At 42.5% G+C, this 15,236-nt stretch overlaps 1 long non-coding RNA gene across 1 annotated transcript; it reads right to left on the reverse strand.

Moving 5' to 3' along the window:
• Positions 1 to 1,244: 1,244 nt before the first annotated feature.
• Positions 1,245 to 6,780, reverse strand: LOC137849736 (uncharacterized). The gene is made up of 4 exons (XR_011092042.1): positions 6,555 to 6,780; positions 5,926 to 6,094; positions 4,155 to 4,256; positions 1,245 to 3,584 (listed from the first exon to the last, which is right to left on the reverse strand). It is a non-coding gene; the product is annotated as an uncharacterized lncRNA (long non-coding RNA).
• Between the last annotated feature and the right edge of the window lie 8,456 nt (positions 6,781 to 15,236).

Here is a 15,236-nt window from a genome sequence, read left to right on the forward strand (position 1 = left end):
GGAGCAGAAACCCAGAGGAGCCCAGGACAGACGTCCAGCTGGTGAGTCCCCATGGCTCAGTGAAGCACCATGTAAATCTGCCAGCCTGGGTCGCGAAGCCTCCTGGCAGTGCTGTCTAGCTGGGGCAGAGCACACCCTGGCATAGCTAACCCTGCTTCTGGTTGCAGTGACGGCTCCCGCAGAGCTAACTGAAGCATCTCTGCATGCCGCTTCTGGGGTTTACTCACTGTGGTCACTGGCTTGGATGGGTCTGCACTCATTGTGTACACGAGTCAAACCGCTGCCTCACAGAAGGACTGAATCAAACTTCTGGAAAAACATAACCAAATGTCGAACAATAGCCACTGAATGGTACCAGATGTTACTACACAAGTCAAGTGTTCTTGGTGCCTTGCCTCAGCATGCAGCAGCTTTTGGACTAGAATACAGCTAAACACAGCCCCGCATTTTTATTTTCTATATCATGGGAATGTGTTACACACTCTGAATGGGCTAGGATAAATGCTGTTTATAAATGTGTTACAAATCCTAACCTGGTAAGAGAAACTTGATATTGAAAATAGGTGTTGGGGCACATTTCATCTACATGTAATTTACAGTAAGCTTCAGTAGAATGGCTGGGGACTTGCATCATGGTACTGTACTGACTAAACAGTGTGCCTTGAGGTTATAGTCGGGCACTTTCATTTGTGTGGGCACATCTTAGTAGGAGATCAAAGGTGTCATGTCAGGAAGTACCCTTAGGCACTTTGCTGAACTGTAGTGCTTGCTGAGAAGATGCTTCTTCGGAAATTGGAGTTTTGCAGACACAAGTGGGAAGGTTTCCCTTTGGTTAAGTCCTTTGCTCAGCAGTAGGCTGCAAGCAAATTTAGGGAGTAACATTATCGCTGAACATTGGCAAAAGCAGTGCTTTGAAGGGATTCCTACCTTTTATGCATACATCTGTGTGCACATGCAAAATATGAATCAGTAATACCATAACTTTTTCTCACATAATCAGTGCTAGGCGCTTTAGGTGCCCATCAAACGCTCAGTAAAGATCACTGATTTTACAGTAGAAATAAATAAAAATTTAAAAAAGTCACTGATACCCAGAATCGATCAAGCCAGTTTCCATCTGACAAAGGAATGTGTGGGCGAAAATGGCAGCCTGCACACACCTAATCTGGTTGTTTGGCTAGTTAGGCAAGCAGCAGCACTGTCTCTCTAACACAAATAAAGCAAGATTAATATCTTGAGGGCTTTGTTAATTGACAAGTACAATGAAAGTAATTAAGAATTAGGTTACCAGCATGTTGTTGGCTCAAAGCCCTATCAGGAGAAGGAAATACGGACATCTTTTACACCACTCCCTACTCTGTGGCAGAGGCATAAAGGACAGTTAGAGGACACAGGCAGAGCAGTAGGAGACATTTTCTGTCAGAAATAGCAGAAGACCAGATACATGCCCATGTTTCATGTAGACTAATACTATTATGGGCTACAAAGACCATGTTGTGAACACGAGAGGGAATGACTTGGCTGTTCTGTGCCACAGATCATCTCACTATGAGTGATGAAGAGGTTCCTGAAATCAGAGCATTTATGATAGACTTATTCTTGATGACACTGTCTGACACAGTGCTTGAAAATCTGAGATGCAAAAAAAATAAACAAATGAAAGCAGCTCAAAATCAAAGGCGTTATCTACTTAATTTCTTTACCGTCTGACAGAGCCCTGATACATTCTCAGCATGAGTAAAGCTAAATCATGAAATCAAATTAGCACTTTTCAAAGTAGGAAATAAGAAGTAGGAGAAGAAAAATACTTTAATTTGCTATTTAATGCTTGGAACAAATAGAATAATTGAATAGATTAGTGGAACATCTCTGTGAAAACATGGTTATTGAGAAAACATCATATAGAGAAATCTAGAGAAAACATCAATATTGTGCAAGTTTAGATCATTAATCCCAGGAATCTTTTCATAATGCCCTTATATAATAATTTCCTCTTCTATTGTTCTGTATTCTAAACAAACTTCTCCCTTTGAAACATGCAATTACCAGCTTCAAAATCCATACTTTGTTGGAATAAGTAGGGAACATAAAGCCCCTTATACAAAGAACAGACAAGAAGTCAGTTGTTCACTTAACTCCCAGGCATCTCATTTCTGGGTGGACTATCTTATGTGTTTTGTAAAGCTGACTATGAGAAAATGTTTGCACTTTGACAGAGCGGGTATTTGTCAGGAATATTAATGCCATTTCTGGCAACAAGAACAGTCCTATACAGTTTCATGCTATTTTTTTTTCTTCTTTTGCAAATCACCATCTTGTACTCCGTGGTGACACCATGAACATAACCAAAGGCTCCAAATACCAACCAGGTGTGGGAGGTTGGAGAAATCACTTCAAAGCCGGGTAGTGCTGCTGTGTCATTCAGATTAAAATAGTGCACAGGCACAATTTCATAGAGGGTCCTTTTCACACAACAGAAAAACACCAATTTGATATAATTCTATTAGATATTATAAAGCTGACATGAATATTTTACTTGATGCAGACATTGGTCGGCTTGTTTAGATTTTGTGTTTGACAAGTAATTTTTATTTCCCGTTTTAGCAAAGACCAGGCTGAGCAATTTTTAGGCAACCAATAATTATGCAACTTGTGTTATTTATCTGATGGACTAGGTTGGACTGTTACAGCTTGATGTTATATTGATTTTCTGAAAATGTATTTTTTAATGTTATTTAAAGGATGGGAATGCCTATAAGGCTGTAAGGAACTCGAGCAAGTTTTTAACAATGCAGTAGACACAGTGAAGCCCAGGAGACCATGCTATCAAGCCAGCACGCTGGTTTCCAAGGGGTAGATTAGGCAGATGAATGCCACACAGTGTCCTTTTGGAGCTGTGGGAAACCTCTCCGAAGCCCCTGTAGAACAAAAGCAGGGCCCAGCTCTCTTTTGTAGGCCCCAGCTTAGAGCATCACTAAACCAAGCCAGTCTCAGAAACCTCACGCTAAAGAGCCTTGGACCCCATACTGGGGGGAAATGGCAAAGAGGAAACCCTGCTGACCACAGCTGTGGAAAGAGGTTTGTTTGCTCCAGCAGGCTGGTCCCTCCTCACAGAGACTCTGATGGCTTAAATCTTGCTGAAGCCTGGTGACAGGCAGAATTTCACAGGCCCTGCAGTGCTCCATATAAGCTGCCCTTAGTGATGTTATACGGTTCCTTAAAGTTTTAATATACAACACATCTATAGAATGACTTCTCTTTCACTGATTTGTATTTTGTTATCTGATTTGAAAAACAAACACAAACAAAACCCCATCACTTTCGTGTTTCATTGGACCTGAGATAGGCTCTTCCGTTTGTGCATTTTTACTTCAAGTATTATTTCTCTCATGTAGAGATGAACATCTTTTTGGTTTTGTTTGGACTTCCCAAACTGATATTTTTTGATATTCTTTGGGAAATTTCAGCTCTCCTAGGTGAGCGCCAGCAAATGTCCTTTGGGACATTTGTCATGGGTCACTTACACTTGTGTTCAGGCATGGCATGATCGAATATCCATCATTTCAGAGACTGACCTTGCCTACCTGAAAACATAGAAATAAAAAAATGTTATATCTTTCTTGCAGCTAGAGACACAGAGTGCTGAGTTAAAAATAATAATAATAAAAAAATGGCTCCAGCAGTGATGCATTTGCTGCAGACTGCAGATACATGCTCTATATGGGCTGATCTGTCACCTGCACTGTTTCGTCACCTGGAGCCATTCATAATAATTGTGAAATGGACCTCATTGTACATTTATATAAATTCATTTTATACAGAGTCAAGCTTTTCCAAAATGGAATTTAACTTCTGATTGATCTTAAACAAAGCCTACCTAGAAAAATCCATTTAACTTCCCTAGGAACTGCTGGGGCCCCTGGGTAAGTGTATGTATTTCAGTACTTTACAGAACAAAAATGTGACAGACTGCACAGAGATGCAGAAACTCTTGAATTGTGCTGTTGGATGCAGGCGGGGTCCTGTGGTGCCACACAGAGGTACCAGCTCACAGCAGAAAGCAGCACAGCCCTGAGAGCAGAGCAAGCCATGCCCACAGAGCCAGCCTCAGCATCTGTGCTGTGACTCCCCAGATCCTTAATATTGCTTCTCACCCTTCAGCAGATCTGCTCTCTTCTGTCTGTTCCACATCATTCGCTCCTCTCCTGTGACAGGAACACTCCACTGCTTTCAGTCACTTAAACATTCCCCTGGGACTTAAAAGAGATGCTCTGTTAGCCTTCAGTCCTGGGTAATTTTCACCAGGTGTAATTACAGCCTGACTTGTCTCCATTCCCCCTGAAACTTCACTTTGAACTTCTCTATGGCTGCTTCCTATTAGAAAAGCCATTTCACTTCACTCGAGGTGATTGCACTTCACAAGTGAGTGGAGTGATTTCTAAACACAGCTTGAAAATGCCTTCAGCTGAGCATTATTCTTGCCTTTTTTTCCAGGCAGAATTCAGTAAAAGTGTTGGTCAGCAAAGGAGCTGGAAATTGAAGCTTGACATGTACACATCTGAGAGGGGTCTGTCCAATAAAGGGAAAAGTAAAATAATCCCTTTTTCTTTTTGAGAGCTGACTTTTCCCCTGGCAAGGTAGATTCAATTACAATAACTGCACTGATTTCATTGCGGTACCACTGGGAGCACTCTAAATCCATAAAATAAATTAAAGACAAAGCACATATGATAGATATATGGAAAATTATTCCAAGTTCTGTCTGTGCAATATTAATATATTATTTATCAAAGCTTGTGAGCTTCCTTACAAGTCAGGGATGAATGTTTTTAGCCACACCTGGCTTGTGATAGCAAAAGAAAAAGCATTGCTGCTCACTGTTAGGAGAGTATCCTTTGTGGAAGACTTAGTAAGAGGGGAATTTCTACTGCCTGTCCATCACTGAGATTAATTCAGATCCCATTACATGAGCTTTGTGGAAATATATTTTCTCTGTTTCTGTCATCTCCAGTTGAGATAGTTTGGGATTTAATTTTGAAATCTTATTTTTTTTCCTGACAACTGATTATAAATCTCTTACTAGTTAAGAGTGTACAATGTGCAAAGGTGTGTAAGTATATTACACAGTAACAAATGGGTAATAATGAAAAATGGGTATAAAAAAAAAACAAACAGAGAAGTGACCATGTCTGCAAGCGACTTGCAAGTCTAGTGTTATGATTCTCTCTCAATAAGAGATTGCATAAAAGGTGATTTTAGCTCCCAGATGTCAAGAATGTATTTGTTGATTCTTAAGTCTGTCTTCAGGCAAGGCTTGAATTTTAAAAGCTGTCACTGGGTAAATGCATAATTAATGCAATATGCAATTAAGGTAATGCCTAATTAATTGCTCTTATAGTTCATGTAGGAAGCCTGTTATTAATACAAGTTACCTGGATAATACCTGAGATTGTTGCAAATGCTTTTAACGACACATTAAATCAGGCATGATTGAGTTAATGAATTACAATATTTTCTCTTCTGATGACATTAGTAATGGATTCTGTAGGAATATTAACCAACAAAATCGGACATTTAATGAGGACATTCAGAACTGGTTCGTGTTCAAGCTAGTTAAGTCACATATGAAATGTCAGCTTTTGGATTAATTTATCAGAGGGAATAGGAGGTTGCTCATTTCTGAACCTTGCATTTCCACTTCAACCCATTGATATCATCAAATGTAATTTTGAAGTTAATGGAGACATTTCCCTACATGTACTGAATGTAACTCCCATTGACAGTACTAAACTCTCCTGGGGAGAGAAGGGGAGTGGGAGGAGCTGGTGTGAGCTACTTAGAAACACTCATTATGTATTATTACATGTAGGAAAGGTATATGGTGTATACTCAATGCATGCATACATCATTGGTGGCTGAGCACACCTTTTCAGACTCCCATCAGGTAACGAGTGAACACTGATCAGCACCTTCTTAGCTCAGAAGAATTCAGATTGAAGAGCCTGAACTTGCTCTCTGGCTTAGGGAAGGCATCAGACTTACTGGCTACAAAATCTTTCTCATTGCCAGGTTCGACAGTAAAGCAGAGCTGCTGCTGAGAGAAAAAAAACATCCTACATCAAAATACTGGACCATAAAACAAGGGAAAAAATCCCTCCAATTCAAAGTTTTTAGCCACTGATCTAAATTTTCCAACTACATTTTAATTGTATATATTTTTCTAGGAAATGAAAGGCCTGAGCTGAAGTCCATGCTATATATCAGCTATGGAAAGGAGGTGGGACTGCTGCAGCCATATTGGTGTAATTGCCTATACACATACAGTCCACCCTAAAAGGTTCAGGGGTGGAGCTCTTTCTTTTGAAGCAGCCTCAGGTGGTAGCCAGAACGTTGCTGGAGGTGAGACAGGTGCTTGCATCCCCCTTTGGGAGTCCCAAAGCAGTCCTCAGGCAACAGGTATGCATGTCCATAGTGAAGCCAGACAGACCACAACCCTGATATCCCACTAAAGAGAACATCCATTAAACCCCTTTCCCAAAACCAGCATTAGTTACCTGCACTTTAGTACTGTGTTGAAAGCGGGGGGAGAAACAAAGAAGGAGTGAGGCAGGATAGTCAATAAAAACTTCTTTCAAAGAGGAGTGCTGAGTACATTGCAGCCTGGTGTATGGTTTTGACATTCAGTTTAGGCATAGCAGATAAAGTTTCTTCACTTCACCTGTGAAGTCCAGCTGAACAATTAAGTGGGATTTTGCACAGGCTGATTTTATGCTGGGAAAATGTGAGCCAGTTTTGTTAGGCTATCACTGAATTTTCACTTAGTAATTTTGTGCACGTACCTGCTGTCCTTGCTCAGTTTTTATATTCCTTTTTCTGTGTGTGCATCAGGTGTTTTCATCACAATTTTTTTTTTTTTTTTGGAAGACAGAGAAAGAGCACTACTTGGGAAAACATTTCACAACTGTGCTTTCATTTATTTTCTTTTTCTCCTGACATTTATTGGATTAACGAGCTCTCAGATTTCTGACACACCCTGAAAATTTATTTGTTGGTTATGAAAAATGTCCTGTACCTGTTGTGTCTGAATACAGCAGTTTATATCAGACTGCTCTGCACCTCTGTGACCTAGAACAAGTGGTTCAGTTATGTCCCTGACAAAGAGGCTTCACCTAACCAAGTCTCCTGAGGAGAAGACCTCTCAGCAAGTCAGTGGGCTTTTAGTCACGGCCTTTCTGAGGTCTAGGACCAAGAGATCTGCTGTCCCTGTCTCGCTGAGCTTGAAGAAAGCCCATCCTGACTGTCCCACAAGACTCTTGCTTGGCAAGGCAGCAGGAACAGCCCCTGGTCCAGCCCAAGTGAGTGTAATATAAATAATTCAGGCTAATTTAGAGGAGAGTTGACTCCATTTCATTTGTAAAGCTTTTGTCTTTGAACACTCTAATTAAAAGAAAAGGATTTAATATATCAACGTAAGAGCAGATACAGGTTCACATTTCAGAAGGCAATTATGGGAGCTATCAAGAGGAAGATATTTTAACAGAAACATTTGGAGGTAATATATCTTTGGAATAATGGTTTTGCTAAATATTAGGAGTAATTGCTCCGGGAGTAAGAGATAATGGCACCAGCATTACCCAGCACACAGAAGAAGTCGATCAGCTGATTGCCAACCTGCCAACAGAATCAATGTTATCTTATTCATACATTTGCTGCTTAATTAACATTCGGGGGGAGAAAATGGAAATGATGCCATAAAACCCTCCATTTGCATTCAGATACACCGGCAACATTTATGCCATAAAATCTTTATGTATCAGCCATCCATGCTAAACAAGTCTTATCAATGTTCCTCGAGAGCCAAATGTTTGGGGGTTTTATTTCTGCTCTAAATTGGTAGAGGAAACATCATTAAAGCTAGCTATTTGTGTAGTTGTGCATTATTCTGAACCTGGCAGATTGCTCAGCACAATCATAGCTTATTTGGACACATTTGGTATCACTTATCACAAGGTCTTTGGCTTCCAAAGCAAAACTAACAAATTAACATTTAAAATTTCAACATTGCAATGGGGATGTCAATGTTCGTGTCTCTAAGGAGTTTCCTAATGGAGTCAACTTCACAGACCACAAGTTTTTTCCTTTTAAAAAGATCTTTGAAAATTTGTGTTTTATCTAGAAAAACAGGGCACAGCTTCATGAAACTAGCAGGGAAGGTAGTCAGTGGTAATAAAACTTGTACACATGTCCATCCTGTGGTAAAGCAAAGCTTGTTCTTCAGTGATGATGGGGGCATTTTTCAACATTTAATGTGGGGTAAGAGTACACACATGCACAGGTACCACACATAGGTAATAAATACACTGTAAATCCACAATCTAATTTAACTTCATCTAACTTAATCTAATTTAACTTCAACAGCACTTGCACTGAAGTACTGGCTAATGAAGAAGTAGCTAGTGAAACGCAGGCATGATACCTGTAGGAACTGGCTTTAGAAGAACATTTTTCAAGTGCAGAGAGGGATATGTAGGAGAAAGAGGGCAGAACTTCAGAAGATGACTCAGCAGGCAGGGACATCACAGTCCTGGGAGGAGATGGTGGACTTCGGTTGAAGGGGAAGGGGGCAGAAGTGGCTTATCCCAATAAACGATAAGCTGTGGTTGTGTGGCCTTAGTGTCTGACTTCCCGGTGCATGACTGTTGCCTTTGGTTGCTCTGGGCCCTGACTCACGCTTCTGAGTCTTCTGCTCATCACCTGCAGGTGAAAGCCTTTCTTGTGAAAGCCAGCAGGTCAAGCAAGCTCCCCCGTGCCCCCTGGTACTCTACAGCTAAGTCAGCAGATTCATGGGCTTTCTGTTCAGGGGAGACCTTATTGCTCTCTACAGCTACCTAAAAGGTAGGGAGCTGTGGGGAGCTGGGGGTTGGCCTCTTCTCGCAGTTAACTAGTGATAGGACATGAGGAAATGGCCTCAAGTTGTGCCAGGGGAGGTTCAGGTTGGAAACTGGGTGACATTTCTTCTCAGAAAGAGCAGTAAAGCATTGGGACGGGTTGCCCAGGGAGGTGGTGGAGTCACTGTCCCTGGGGGTGTTTAAGGAAAGGTTGAACATGGTGCTTAGGGACATGGTTTAGTGGGTGATATTGGTGGTAGGGGGATGGTTGGACCAAGCGATCTTGGAGGTCTTTTCCAACCCAAACGATTCTGTGATTCTCAGTGGGTAATGTTAGGGCCTGCAGAAACAAAGCAGGCAACCTTCCAGTACCAGAGGGTGTGTTTCAATTAACTAACTTTAATGCTGGTCAGTGCTTGCCTAGGAGTCTTCCAAGCCCGGGAAGCTCCCGCTGACTGCTCAGAAGCAGAGCGATGGCTGTAGGTTAGCTGGCTCCTTGGATGGAGCTGCCGCTGTATTACTGGTCTATGACAGCTGCCAAGCGTAACTGCTATCCAAACAGTAGGTACTAACGTGTAAGAAATTATCAAGTTACCTCATCAGAAGTCTCCTGCCTTGATTTTGCGCATGTAACCTGTCATCAAGGGTCTTGCAATTTATTGCAATTTAATGCAATTTACTGCATTATTTGTTAGCTTGGACAAGAAACTTTTAAAAAGAAGCAGTGAATTGCACATCACAATTTGTTATACAACTCACACAACTTAATTATACAACTTAAAATTTGCAGAAATTAGATCATCTTTTATGGATTTTGTTTTCAATTTGAATTCAATGCTTAGGGTAAAAAAAAAAATCAAAAATAAAATCTGCATTTGCAGTGAAAATGACATTTCTATTTTAATATGCATTTGCAGAGGAAGTCAGCACAATAAAAACATTAAGTTTTAATTATAACTATGTAAAGCCTAGGGCCAGAACCTCCAGAGGAGATACTTGGTCTGCTGCAAAAAAGAGGAGTGTGCCTCCAGAGGGCATTTTATTTGCCAGCCCACATTTACTCTAGCATTTCTCAGAGGTTGTGTAACATAAACCTGCATTTACATAGTAAAAGGGAAAATAAGGAAAATAAATAGCTCTTCCTTCATGGCCAAACATCTCTTTCCAAGACTTTGCCCTTGGATCTGCACTTGGTTCCTGTGGTGTGGTTACTTTAACATGAGAGTTAGCTTAAACAAAAGGACTTATGGCAGGAGACCAGGCCTTCCCAGCACTTGAGTAGAAACCAATGATTTAGAGCAAATTAGGTAGTGGCAGGCCAAACCCACAACTCTTATAAGTAAAGACAGCCTTGCAGAGACATACTTTGCTGCTGTAGGATGTTCTGACAAATCTGTGGGAACAGGAGTTAAACAGTCTTTTGCAAAGATACTGGAGTATAATGAATATATAATTTTTTGCTGGCTTTTCCCAGGTGTGTGCTCCCTTTCCACAGTAGAGAGCCCCTCAATTTCACGTGGTCTGAGAGTGGTTCTGGGAGACCCTGCGGTCAGGGGCCTGCATGAGGGCAGAGACCTGAGGTGGGCCGCATGCAGTGCCCGTTACTGCCAGTTTTGGTGGTCTCTCTCCTGTGCATCCATGTTTCTCTTGGACTGAGGAGCCCAGGTCTGGACACAGCCCTCCAGTGGTGGCCTTGCCAGTGCTGAGGGGAAGGATCACCTCGCTCCTCCTGCTGGCAACACTTTGTCTAATGCAGCTCAAGACACTGCTGGCCTTCTTAGCAGCAGGGTCACATTGCTGATTAATGTTCAACTTGGCATCCACCAGGACCTCTTCTGCAGAGCTGCTGTGTGCCCCCCAGCATGTCCTGGTGCCTGGGGCTGTCCCTCTTCGCACTTCCCCTCACTGAGTGGTGCTTCTTGTTCCTGGGATGCTCCCTGCTGCTCATCCCCTCACACCCCTGTTAGCCTGCCCAGCCCTGGGGCATGGTGGCCATGGGTGGGGGCTGGCCTTGAGCCATCCCCTGCTGCCCCCTTGTCCCCATGGGCACTGGTCTACCTCATGCCTGCTGCTGGACAACACGGGCTTTCCTTTCTCCCACTTCATGCTCCAGAGGCTCCTACAGCTGCTTTCAGTGTAAAGTTGCTCTAGGCCTTCTTCACAGGAGTTATGATATTCTCTACCATGGCCTCAGAGTCATACTTATGCAATTTTAAGCTTCTGCCAGAAGTTTCTTTGACTCTTTTCCAGCTCATGTTGTCTTCTGAAGCATCCCTCTGCTCTGCTGGGTTACCTGTTTCATCATGTCTCACTCTGTTGTTTTGTACGATTTCCTTCACTTTCTGGTTCTTTTTTTTTTTTTTTTTTTTTTTTTTTTTTTTTTTTTTTTCTATACTTCTAGCCATTCCTTTACATCGTTCATTCTTTCCAACAAAGGATAGACCTGTCAGTGTGAAGTCTGCAGGACTGTACACACAGGACAAATAGTACAGAGTTTTCCTAGTTCTCATTCTGGCACATCCTTTTCACAGGCTTTTGTGGATGAACACATCCATCACTGCACAAAAGAAGTTCTTGAACTGCTCTCAGAAGCTGTTTCCCTCAGCAACAAAATGTACCCAGCTGTCTCCTCGCTGTGTGCCCCAGGCCCTGGGCACAGGCTTCTTATCCCAGAGCATCAACTGTGGTAACTGTCATGGCTTCATTGACATGGTATAAAAGCTTGAAGAGCAAAAAGCAGGATAGTCTTTTAAGCATGTAGCTTTTCTTTACAGGCAGGCATCTGCAGTGCAGGATATGAGGGGGCTGGAGGTGAGGTTCTGTCTCATCTCATGCGAGACATCAGATTTTGCTTGTGAATCATGAATTCCTCTTCCAGGGACTTATTGTGCATTCTGTGCACTCTCTGGATGTGTTTTTGAAAGATAGATCAGTGAATGCCACGAGCCCTGAGATTATAAAGCAAAATGATTTCTAGTTAGCCAAAGGAATCAGTAAACTTCTTTGCTTTCAAACCCAGCGGGAGGCCCAACAACTTCTTTTTTCAGATTAAGCTGGCTTTGGCTCCAGGCAAATTCACTCTGTGAATAAATAGCAAGTCAGTAAAACATTAATTCAGGAGCATCAATAACCACTGAGGACAGCAGGATTGGCTGGCTAGCATCTCCTTGCTTGTGACCTGCAGGACCCTGAGATTCTCATTGGTGTTGTAGCAGTCATTCATAATTTTTTCTGTTTGCATAGTGTTGCAAAATGGCTAAGAGGTACTTTAAAAATGTTCAGAGCAAAAGCTGAGAAAATTGTTGCTTGTAAATAATATACATAGAATGCTTTTCCATTAGTTTCAGTCTGTTTACAGGCAGAGTGGAATGTTCTTCATTAAAAGCCAGAAAATATTGGAAGGTGTCTGAAAAATAATTGTCCTCCTTAAAACTCCTGCTGTGCTCTGTGGCTTGTATTTTAGCAGAATGATTTTACTGAGAAAACCCATTGTGTTTTTTTTTTTCTTCTTCTTCTTTTTAAAGCAAAATATTCTGCGACTGGTATTCTACAATGTTTCTAGTAGAAAAAAAAAAAAAGTGTTTTCTTCTGGGAGAAGAATTCAGAGAGCTTTACTGAACCAACCAAAGACATCCCCACTTACCTGTGCTGGGAGACAAGGCAGTGCCCTACCTATGGCATATCTCAGCTCTAGTTTATACACTTTAGACACAGCTTAAGTAGCTTTGGGACATGTTGTTTCACTTGCCTGTGCCTCAGTGCCTTTATCCATAAGCTGGGGACAATGATGATGCACGTTTTCTAGAGCTTCTTGAACCTTCTGACTGAAAGGTTAAAGCCGGGCTTTCACTATTCCTATTAATACTTTTTTATCACTGAGATATGAAAGGAGACATTTTCCCCTATTCAGTACTAGGCTAAGTATGTTTAAGGCTGTCTACAGTTTTTAAGTCACTGGCTTTAGGAGCCTGTACTTTCTTTCAGCCATGAGGTAACCTGGTGGCTGGTCACCAGGGACAAGAGAGAAGAACTTCAGGAGTTTGCTTGGCTTGTCTCAGGGTTCAACACTGGCTTTGGGAGTCAGTACTGGAGTTGTGCAAAGGATGCACAGAACAGCTGTCTACTCTATTGACCACATCCCCAGCACAGGGAAAGAAACTCTGGTTTAAATTCTTGGTGCCAGGGGTCATCATAGGCACTGTGTGGAAAAGGGCTCTCAAGATGAGGATCTGATTCATTGTCAATATCAAAATATAAGCTACCCAGCACACTTAATCCAGAAGGGGACAGAGCATCTTCAACAGCATTCCCAGCATTGGGAAATCCCAGTGGAGTCAGAAAGATGCATTACATGTTGCTGGGCTGGGCCTAATGCACGACAATGGGAAAGGAGGAGACTTGCTTGTGTATTTACTGGGCAAAGTAGAGAGGGTGAATGTTTTCTGTATTCAATAGATACATGTTTACATGTATGTGTGGTGTTTATAGGTATGTAGTTGATATGTATATAAATATATGCATGTTTACTTGGTACAGCTTAATGTTAGGAACATCAGTACCAAAAAGCATTGTTGCATTAAAGAAAAAAAAAAAAAAAAAAAAAAACAAGGGCATTTCTCTAACTGGCTGCGAGAGAAATGGCTGCTACATTTGTACAGCCTAAAAATAGTTCAAAAGACGCTTCTGACACACTTATCCCTACTGTTTGGTTGCCAAATATACTCCGAGTAAGTACTCCGAGGAGAGGATGCTCTGTGCTCTCAGCGCGCGGTACTTTCCTCGTGAAGCAGATGGAAACCAGCCACCGATCCAAGCGGGGCGGCAGGGCCCGGGAACAACGTGAGTCATCCAGCTCGTCAAAATGAAGCCATTAGCGCAGAGACCAGGCAGATGGCGATGACAGCGCGAGTCACGCTGAAGGAGACATTTACGAATGGGCCCGTGCCTTGTTTTTCTCATCTTTGGCAGTTCAGCTGAGGTAAGTTCCTTTCAGTGAGCAGGACACTAACATTTTCCTCTCCTTCAACAAGGCAGTGTTTGCTGCATGCCTTCGGTGTTATCCACCCTACACCAGCCAGGACTGAGCTGCTCTCACTCTCTGCATGCCCTGTGCCCAGGCCTCCAACCACCAGGCCTTTACCAGGTAGCTTGAGTCAGTCCAGTCAAGTCTGATGCTGATTGCTACAAGGGCACCAGCAGGCCCTAAATCAGTAGCAGAGTGTTTCAGCAATAAAGTGACAGTGTGTCCGCACAGATGTGAGTCCTGGTCTTGGGTGAGCAGGGGGCTTTCCAACCTAGGTGAACAGCCATTCCTAGGGAGCGTTGTCAGGAGGCTGGCATGTCTATCTGACCCAACCCAGCCCTGTATGTTCTGCGTGATGAAAATCCCTATAGTTACTGGATGTAGCTATTTTCAGTACACTACATACACAACTTGTATCCTTGTTCTTTCGGGCATAGCCAACTTTGCCTGACACCAGTGTGTTCAGATATTGGCATCTAACCATCTACAGGCCAGCGTGGTTGACCTTTTGCTCAATGTGTGATACCAGGTGGAGAGCAAAGAGGCAACCCCAAAGAGTTTGTCTTGTGCCTATAACATTGTCAGCTGAGGTGCCACAAGCAGGAAGACATTCACGATGATGACTTCTGGCAGCTGAAAATATTTTGGCATAAGGGAGTTGCATCTCTTTAAATCTGGCCTCAGGGTCCTATTCTTTCACTCTGCTTTTATTAATGGGTTCCTGATTTTCTTGAGACAGTTCTCGATTTTTTTCATTTTTATTGGCATTTAAGTACTGAACTGTAATGGTTTTAATTTGCCTGAAAAAAAAAATCTAACTAGTGGATTGCCTACATGAGTGAATATAATGTAGTGGGGCATTTGGCTCACCTCCAAAGTCTCGATGTGACACTGGTGAATCTGAAGGGATGGTGGCTACCCATTGGCTTCCTCTGCCTATGCAGGTGCAGATTTGTTCTTTAGAAACTTCACACAGGTTATCAACCAACAGACCACAGCAATGCCCTGGGGTTTGCACTCAAATGGGTTAGAAGACGGGTGGTAAACCTACGGCCCTCGAGCCAAAAGCCACTCATGAACAGCTCAAGTCCTCGCTCAACCCAAGGCAATCTGACATGGACGGCTCTGCAGTACGGAGACCTCAGCAAGTTACAGCCACATCCTTCTTCAGCTGCCCCCAGTGCTCCCTCCCCTGACTGTGCCACACGTCCTGTGGTTTGCTTCTTGATATTTGGCTGTTCAGGCCCAAAAGGTTGGGCATAACTGAAGTGATCTGTGGGGGAACAGTGGTTCTATATGTCCCGCTTACTGCTTATAATAAAATC

Source organism: Anas acuta, chromosome 1 (assembly GCF_963932015.1).
Source record: "Anas acuta chromosome 1, bAnaAcu1.1, whole genome shotgun sequence".
Classification (NCBI taxonomy): Eukaryota; Metazoa; Chordata; class Aves; order Anseriformes; family Anatidae; genus Anas; species Anas acuta.